Source organism: Phyllostomus hastatus, unplaced genomic scaffold (assembly GCF_019186645.2).
Source record: "Phyllostomus hastatus isolate PE091 unplaced genomic scaffold, TTU_PhHast_1.1 phas_contig_283, whole genome shotgun sequence".
In the NCBI taxonomy this organism is placed as follows: domain Eukaryota; kingdom Metazoa; phylum Chordata; class Mammalia; order Chiroptera; family Phyllostomidae; genus Phyllostomus; species Phyllostomus hastatus.
In genome coordinates, this window is record NW_025333833.1 from 1945095 (window position 1) to 1953078 (window position 7984).

The window sequence follows — 7984 nt, forward strand, 5'->3', positions numbered from 1 at the left end:
ATGACCCAGGCCCAAGGACACCGGCCTTGCATCCCAGAGGAAAGGCCGGGAGCAACGGCGAGGGGTTATGGAGAGGTCAGGGCCGGCTGAGGCCTCTGCACCGCGTGAGCGCTGGGAAAGGGAGCGGTCCCCACGCCCACTCGGGGACAGGGGGGTGGGGGTGGGGGGGGCAGGCGGTCGGCACCTGCGTGCGTCGGCCTCGGGAACAAACCCTGCTGGAGCGACACCCTGGGTCTCCGACAGCCTGGTGGTGGCTGGGGGCTGGCGCGTTCTGCCGACCCTTCCGCACTCCTGTTTCTCGGAACGGAGCCTGTCATTTCAGAACATCACCACTTGATGACAGCTCGCCGCGAGGGTACCATGGCAACAGCCACGCTCCCCCACCCCCACCCCTGCGTGTGCGGAGCCCGAGCCCAAGGTGGCTGCAGAGCTGGGAGAAACCGTTCGGGACGGGGAGACATTTGAAGAATCGGGCAGGGGGCACTTGGGCCCCGCAGAGGGGCCGAGTCGGTCTCTGTCCTCTGTCCTCTGCGCTGGCCAGCCCTGCAGGGCGGGCAGCGCCTGGAGCCGGCCGTGGCCTGCCTGAGTCACCCGTTCCCTGTTGGTCCAGCCCCGGACGGAGCATTCCTTCCTGGCGACGGGCGGGTGTGTGCTGGTGCCGAGGCTCGGGGTGACGGCGTGGTGGGGCGGCTGCGGCCCACGGCCTGTGTTGCGCGGTGAGGACGCCAGATTAGACCCGCAGTTTCCGGATCTGCTTGTGCCCTAGTTGGAGAGGCGGGTGGGGGGGGGGGCGGCGTGGACAGAACACAGACCCCAGAGACGAGTTCGGGGCCACTGACGCCGACCTGGAGGGAGGGCCCGGAACCACCTTTCCACCCGCTCCCTGGTGACGTCAGTGCAGGCAGGCGGGCGGGCCCTGACCCTGAGAGGCTGGGCCCAGGCCCCCCCAGCACCCTCCCAGCTCCGCAGGTTGCAGCTCCAGAGTCCCCAGCCAGGCTGCCCCTGCGGCCCCCTTGGGGCTGCAAACAACCCCACAGCCACCAAAAAACCCCACCCCCACTCACACAGACTCGTGGCGATTTCTCCGGAGACGCTGTCAGGCACTGAGAGACCAGAGAGTCAGGTCCACGCGGTGCGTGAGCCCTCTGGTGCTCCGGCCCGGTGTGGGCAGTGGCCATCGGCCCCGCCGTCAGACTGCTGAGTCACGGGACTCGTTCGAGAAGAGCTCACGGCCCCCGTGCAGCCCTCGAGGCTTGCACTCCCGCCCTCGGACGCGCTCTCCCCCGGGCCTGGAGCTGTGTCCACCTCTGGCCGGGTGCGCTGGGCTCGGCAGAGGGGCTGGGGGCCGGAGTGGTGCGGACCTGCCTGGGGTGGGAGTGGACAAAGGCTCATAAATCAGCCAGTCCAGGTTCCGTGCTGAGCACAGCAACCTCCCCGTCACCGGGGAGAGCGAGATTTATGCCGGGAGAGGGAGAGCAGTCAGCCGATGCCCTCCCCGCCCAGGCCTCCGAGCAGCAGGGACCGGGGCGGAGAGGAAAGTCACCCTTGAACCGGGACGGTCCGAGTCCTCCCTGCCGTCGGACCGAGTCTCCCCGAACAAAGGCCAGCGGTGCCTCCGAGGAGGCAGAGGCTCTCAGAGCTGATGCCTTGTTAGTCAAAACCGAGGAGGGAGCACTTTGGCAGAGGGAGCTGGCGCCCCGGGACACGGCGAGGGGGTTGTTGCAGACGGGGAGACTGGCAGACGCCCACTCACTGTCAGGGTGTCACGCCAGCACCGGACCAGCCCCACACTGAGCAAGGAAGCCCCCCACCCGAAGGCAGGGAAGACTTCCGGGCTCCAAGGCCATTCCAACATTGAGACTTCCCCCCAGAAACAGTGTTGAGGGTCACAGGGAGGTACCCGTGGTGGGGGCGGGGCAGGCAGGTGGGCACGGCCCCGGGCCAGTCTGGCTAACATCTTCGCCGGCGAGGGGGACACTGGACGCCCTCGCTCGCAGGTGCTTTTCCAGTGCCCGCCAGCCTCGGTGGGGCCGGAAGGGCGCCGGAAAGCGGCAGAGGACACGGGAGGCGGCACGGCCCTGCTGCAGAGTTGGGGACAGTCTAGACCAGAACCCCCTGGAAGAGAGGGGCGGACGGCACCCCGCCGGCCTCTGGCAGGCTGCTGTACGAACTCACCTGGGAGACAGGCAGCCGCTAGAGTGGTCTCCGTCCAAGCGACCACGGCTCCCTGCCGACCTCCGAGGAAGGCTCAGTCTGTAGAACAGGCGTGATGTGCCCGAGCCCCTGCTGGAGCTCCAGCCTCAGCATCCAGCACATCCGCTCGTGGACTCGGAGGCTCCTCCCCCACGCACCTGCTGGAGGCCCAGCCCTCGGGCCGTCCACCTCACCACAGCCCACGCCGCCTTCGAGGGCCCACTCGCCGCAGCTCCTCCCTGGCTCCCCCACGGCTCTGCGGCGTGCGCGGCTCCCCCTCTGCGCCCCACAGCCTGCCTGCGGCTCTGTGTAGTGCATTTTCCCGCTCCGCTGCCTCCAGGCGTGACGCGTTTGCATGCCTGTCTCCTGCACGCTGACCGGTGCTCCGAATCGCACCCGAGGGCCCGGGTCGGCTCCTCCGTGCACCGCCTGGTGCCTCACTCATGGGCGGCCCCCGGCCAGCGTCTCGCCTCCTTGGGCTGATTCTCACGGTGCAGTAAGGTCGGGCCGGCCGGCCGGCTGTGGAGGTGCTGACGGCTCGACGTCAGACCTTGTCTCCGAGGGTTTTGTCAGACAGACCTGGGCTCACGTCCCATCCCGGTCCCACTCCGCGGGCCACGGCGAATCCCTGCTCTCCTTCGATCGTCAGTTTCTCAGCGGAGAGTGTGAGGGCGGGCCCACGAGGCGATGCACAGGTCACGTGCCACGGAAACACACGCTCGAGACCTGTCCAATCCGATTGGCTGTATTAGCCTCCCACCCCAATACAGCTCGTACACGGGGGAAATGCCCACGTCCGTGAACTGCCGTGAGGATTACATGACGCGTTCAGCGCCGTGCCTGCCCCGTGGTCGTGCATGACGAGTAACAGCCACCGGGGACGTTTTCTTTGGGAAGAAGCCGTAGTCCGAGTTATTGAATTCCCTGGGCCCTGGTCCTCACCCCTCACCTGGGTCACCCGTCCAGCCCTGGCACGCACCCTCTGAGGACAGAGACGCAAGAGGGACATCCGTGGCGGCCCTGTGGCCGTGGAGGCAGGAAGGAGCACGGCTGGGGGGGGCGCCCGGTCACCGGACACCAGAGGCCACGGTCTCAGCCACCGGAGCCCCGTGCTGGATGTGAGATGCGCTCATTTCCATTCACTACGCGGCTCTGTGCCTGCATTCTCTGGTCCAGCAGGACGTTCCTGAGGTCCGTCCACGGGGCGGCACCTGGCTCCTCCGTTCCCCGGTCGATGGGCATCTGGGTCGTGCCCCTTGGGCTGCTGTGAATAAGGTTGCTTCGACTCTCAACAGGGTGCTGTGCTCCCTCGCTTCCGCACGTGATGCCCGTGAGGCCGCCACTCACCAGCCGCCCCTGGCCAGGACCTCGGAGGTGGGGCGCTGGCCTGGCCACTCCGGACGTCCCTGGGGAGCTCTCTAGCTGGAGCCGAACTGAGGAGCTTGATGTGAGGCCCTGAGCCTGGAGCAATGGCGGGAACCCCAAGTCCAGGGGAGAGCCGTGCAGCGCGGGGCAGCAGAGATGAGAGCGGGGGCGGCAAAGGAGGCCGCCCCCCCCCAAGTGGGCGAGAGGGGGTGGGGGAATGGCGGAGGGAGAGAGAGAGAAGAAATCAGCCCAGGGCGCAGCAGGAGAGGCGCGCCGGAAGCCTGGACATCGTAAAGAGGTCAGCTCTCCTTCATTTACGCGTTTAATTGAATCCAAACAAAACCAGTGACGCAGGCCTCCTCTCCTGCCTTTCCTGGAAGCCGGCGGGCGGACTCCAAAGCCCGCGTGGACACATAGACAAGCAGGGACCGGCAGAAACACCCCGAAACGAGGAGCGGTGGAGAGAGCGCGGGCCCCGAGACAAGCTCCTGTTACACCAGCCAGCTCAGGCGCGGAAAGCGCGCGGAGGAGGCGGGCGGGCCGCAGCACGCGCCCGGCGCCAGCAGTCGGCCCGATCCGGAGAAGCATTCCACGGTGGCGGAGGGTAGCGATGCCCACAGCGGCGCAGCCGAGTCCGTCCGTGGGGCTGCGGGGACACGGGCTGACGCGGGGACAGACTCCCTGTCTGTGGGCGGAGACCTGCCGGCTTCACCAGACCCGCACGCACGGGCTCTCCGCTCCGGGGAGTTCCGCCCGCAGGTCAAGGCGCACAGGTTCGCGCGCTGCTCACGGCCGCGCACTTACCCTCGGGAGAGCACGTGCCCCTCAACAGGGAGCTGGACGAGGGCCGGTGCGGTCCCGGGGGGCGGGGGCGCTCTGGTGAGAGGGAGAGTCTGAAAAGTTCTGCTCTAAGACGCTGCTCAGTGACAACTGTCCGTGATTTCACGACCCCTGATCTCTCCATCTCTGAGAGCCAAGCAGAGCGAAGCTTCCTCGCCGCGGCCCCCACCCCGCCCCCTGCCAGGACCTGCTGGTTCCGAGGGGGCCGCCTGGTCCAGGTCTCTGGCTCGACTTCCAGGACGCCGTGGGCTGAACGACCCTTCTGAGGCCAGGCGTGCGTGGCGGCGGACTGAGACAAATGGCGAAGGCTCCACCCTCCTGTGTGACTGCCACTGCCTCTCCGTGTCCTCTGCCTTGTGTCGGCACTGGCAGGTGGGACGTCTCTGCCCCAGAGTCCCACGGAGCCCTAGACCGCTGTCCTGGGTGAGCTGGGGTCTCAGAGCCCTGGGGGAGGGGGGGAGAAACCCCCTGCACCTGCGGCCTCACCTCTGACCCTGAGTTGTACGGCTCCGTCTGAGCTCCAAAGCCCGCTGCCCCGTGAGTCAGCTTTACAGCTTCTGCTGGGCCGGGCCTCGGTGGTCTAAAGACTTTTCGTTACATGGTTGCTGGTTGGTTTGAACTCACGGGCTGGGAGAAGGACGCTGGGATCACGAGAACGGCGCCGCGTTCTGAGGTTTATTCCCCAGCGGGGGTGGGGGTGGGGGTGGGGCTGAACAGAAGTGACAGTTTCCTGTCTATTCCTAAAACATTATTATAACTTTCTGTATTTTCCTTTAGAAAAATCTCTTGTTGGCATTTTACATTTCTAAATGTATGTATTTTTTTCACTCTCACTTAAGTTGGTTATTTTTGTGCAGTTAGGAAAGAAGAGCACTTTGGTTTTGGAAAGTCTGGACAATTCAGAGAAATACTAAGGGAAGTAAAAGCCAACAAAGACCCTTGGTCCAAAATGTGACATTTCGTTCTGTTTCTTCCCACTCTGCTGCTGTGACGGGTGTTTTCTTGCTCGTTTCTCTCCTCTTTCCTTGTGACGAGAAGGACGATGACGGAGCTCCCTCCCCCGGGGGCGGAGGATGAGTCAGCCAAAGTGACACAGACAGAGACGGACGTGACCGTCTCCAGGGCAGCGGGGACTCCAGGCAGAGCGGCCTGAGCCCCGCCACCGTGGCTGCTGCCCGGGGCCCCTGGGCCCACATCTCAGCCTACGCAGCCGGCGGGCCTGGCCGCCGGGGCCCTCCCGGACAGGACGGCGTCCCCCTCGGGGTCGGAGGTCCTGTGTGAGGCCCCGCAGACACAGGACACGCGTGGTCCTGTCGTGCGGGGGGAGCCTGGGACTGCGGGGCCACAGCCTGGCTTCCGGTTCCGGCGGAGCCGCTTGCAGGGCCAGGGCCCCCGGCCTTGGCTTTCTTCCCTGCGACTGACGTGCGGCCGCCGGGGCCGGAGGTCGTGTTGGTGGCTCAACAGACATGGGATGCACGTCAGCTGCCGCCGCCGTGGCGGGTCCTGCAGGCGTCGCCTGTGGTTGTGGTGTCAGGCCCCATTCTTCTGCATCCCCGTCTTTTAAGCAAATTCCTTCCGGAACTACAGAATCCCAAACCCCACTGGCGTTCCCCTGAGAGTCCACATCAGATTCTCCCCCTCCCCCTCTCTCTCTCCATACACTTCCTTGCTAGCGGCGGAAGGTTCCAGGGGAGAACGCAGGCCTCGCCTCTGTCCTCCGGGACCCTGTGGTCCTCCCAGGGAGACGAGACTCAGACTCAAGCTTCGGTCAGAGGCCAAGAGGAGGAGCCCGAGCACCGGACAGCGGACGGGCGATGCGGGGGTGGGGGGAGGGCAGCTCGGTGCCGGGAAAGCTCCCTGAGGCCGCACCTGCAGAGCAGGCTCCGAAGCAGCCTGGGCCGCAGTGCCACCCGACAGGGCGGCGGGAAGTGACAGGAGCAGGGGAAGGTAGGCAGGTGCGCGGAGAAGCGAGTGCAAGTGGGAGGTGCTCAGCCCGCTCGCCTGGGTGTGTGCGTGGGACCCGGACAGAGCACTGGGGACAGCAGGCTTTCGGAGGTGACCCTGGAAGTCACACTTGGCAAACAGTGGAAACGAGGTTTCGAGGACCAGTGACGGGGACGCTGCTGGAGTGGGTGAGTTGCTGCCTTGGGGTGAACCCAGGTCTCCTGTGTGTTGATCCCCGGTGCCTCCCCGGACAGCGTTCTGCCTCTGCCGCGACTGTCAGGTTCAGGTAGGGAGCTGGGATCCGGTGTGGAGGCGTGGGTCCTCTGGGGGTGTGGCTTGTCTGGGAGGTGTGGCTTGTCTGGGAGGTGTGGCTTGCCTGGGAGGCGTGGCTTGTCTGGGAGGTGTGGCTTGTTTGGGAGGCGTGGTCATCAGGGGTGTGGCTTGTTTGGGAGGTGTGCCTTGTCTGGGAGGCCTGGTTCATCTGGGGTGTGGCTTGTCTGGGAGGTGTGGCTTGTCTGGGAGGTGTGGCTCGTCTGGGAGGCGTGGTTCATCTGGGAGGTGTGGCTTGTCTGGGGAGGTGTGGCTTGTCTGGGAGGCGTGGCTTGTCTGGGAGGCGTGGTTCATCTGGGGGTGTGGCTTGTTTGGGAGGCACTTACTTCAGATTTGTGTACATGAGTACTTCTGTGGTAACACGAGGTTGTACAGAAAGTCTTGGGTTACTATCACTAAATCTTGATGGGCATTTAGTAATAGTTATTGAACTTTTTTTTTGGATTTGCCGAACGTACGCACAACAATAAAACCCCATCATCCTTCTCCATTAATGTTTCCTGACGAAGGTGGGAGGGACAGAGTCAGATGCCTAAGCAGATTTGCCTATTTATAGACAGCCCAGCTGGCGCGAGCGCTCGGGGGCCCAGATGCAAAGCCTCGCGCAGGAATACCCCCCGTGAGTGGATGGGGCCAGCTGTCCAGAGTGGACGGGGCCAGCTGTCCAGAGTGGATGGGGCCAGCTGTCCAGGGAGGAAGGGCTGTGCCCGGCCACGTTGCGCGTCTCAGCACATTGCCCGCCGTGCGGGTTTCAGAGGTGGGGACACGCCCATGGAAGAGGTGCTTGCGCTCTGGAACCCAGGGGTGGTCTCACTGCATCGCCGTTTCCCGGAGCAGAAATAAAACACTTGGCAGCCCGCGGCCGACGCCGTCTCTGCTGGGGACAGTCCGCAGCCGGCGAGGAGTCTCGAGTGACAGTGGGTTCAGTGACCGCTCCTCCTCGAGCCTTTGTAGTCAGAGTGTCCTCTCCCCTCCTGGGCGGGTGGTTGGGAGGTGAGCAGGCCCCCCGGCGGGCCCCTGGGCTCTGCCTGCGAGGCAGGGCTGGAGGCCACTGCTGCGGCTCTGGGCCAGGCCGGGGGCTGGGAGGGGAAATACGAACAGCTTGGCGACTCCCAGGTTCCTGCTGCTCATCTTCCAGCCTCTCCTTCCCCCGTTCTTCCTTCCTTTCCTTTTCCTTTTTTTCCCCCTTCCGAGGGCGATCTTGGCCGTGGACGGATTGCGAGCGAGCACGCAGCCTGCCTTGCGCGGTCTCCCGGGAGACGCCGTCTCTGCTCGGCGACAGTCCGCCAGCGTGCTTCCCTCTCCGCCACCT